This window comes from Photinus pyralis, unplaced genomic scaffold (genome assembly GCF_008802855.1).
Source record: "Photinus pyralis isolate 1611_PpyrPB1 unplaced genomic scaffold, Ppyr1.3 Ppyr1.4_LG7, whole genome shotgun sequence".
Classification (NCBI taxonomy): domain Eukaryota; kingdom Metazoa; phylum Arthropoda; class Insecta; order Coleoptera; family Lampyridae; genus Photinus; species Photinus pyralis.
Window position 1 is genome coordinate 23,097,643 of NW_022170738.1, and position 1,469 is coordinate 23,099,111.

Consider the following 1,469-nt stretch of genomic DNA (forward strand, 5'->3'; position numbering starts at 1 on the left):
TGCTTCATATATGTATAGCCGCCGCTAATGCTAGTATAAGCCCCGTACACACCATTTTCCCTGTTCACTGCGCGGTCCGTGCACAGTCTACTTGGAGGTGTGCCGAAAAAGTCGGCGTTTGAACCTCCGTGCCTGTGATTTGACCGAACCCGAAAATTTTAATTTGATGCTTGCGTGGCGGTCCTGAGTTCTTTGATTTCAAACATCTTCGGAGCGAGACCCAAGATTGCACTGCCGAATTTAGTGCACGTGATATAAAATGACGTTGCAACGGATATTTATAAAACCAGTAAACATTGTCGCGTCGGAGTTTATCAATTATCATCTTTGTTGTGTCGCCCGTCGTTAAGACTCTATTGCATTGTCGTTTGAATTCTTGTATTGTAAGGCGATTTAAATCACTACTAGGGTCTGCATCAAATAAGTGCTTGTAACATCTGTTTGTTCAATTAATGATCTCGGGCCTGGAGGCGGTTACTACACGCATTACTTCATAGCAGTGTTTATTTGACTTTTCGATCTATTGTATACTTATTACGAAAACAGAATTAGGTTCTTCTGCACTCGCGTAGTTTAGAGTAAATATTTGATTTTGTTGCACTAACGGAAAAATGCAGCGAATATTGAAATGAATGAGATACACCCTATTTATCCGGCGGGCCGCCTCCAACTCCCATTTTATTGACACGTGTGTTATTACGTAAAAAAGGCGATTTTCTAAGAGAAAAGAAGTAATAAGTCTTTAATAAACTTGATTTTTATCATGTTATCCTCTTTCCATTTCCTCGAGCGAGAAACAGGATCGAATCGTGATAGCGTGTCTGCCCTCGTCACCAATATCTAACCAATTTTGAAGTTAAACATAAAGTAGCTCACCATTCGTTCACGCCGCTGAATCGAGTAACAGCCAGAACCTAGTAGCGATATCGCAAAGGTAGCCCGTCGCCATGTTGGGTGCAGAACAGCCCGTTTAGCCGTCGCGATCCTCGAAAAGAGCAATTTTGCGCGGATTCATCAAAGAGCATTCCGAGTTTCACCTCAGTCGTCGGTAGATCAACGGTAGCCAAGATAAGAAGAAAGACGCGTCGGAAAGTTCTTAGTCTAAACGGGCACACGATTTTTTGAGACGGATTTTGTGTTGCTTTTTATTCTTAGGGGCGAAATGAACCACCTTTTGCACGAGCGCCCTTCGAGGGGTATCACCTATGAGGCGCCCAAAGAGTTCCGTCTGGATCTCTCTTTGTCTTGTGTTCCGCCAACACAAACTAGAGCTATGAGATAGTACCCCAGAAATGGCAGTATCTATTTGTCGGATTTAGCATGAAATCCACCAAAAGCGAATTGCGACGTGAACGGGACGTCGGAAAACTGTGTACGCGACAGAAAAGAAACGTGTACGCCCCGCACAAGATCTTACTGATGTGAGTCATATTATCAAACTCCAATTGCGTGAACGGAATGGTCGAGGT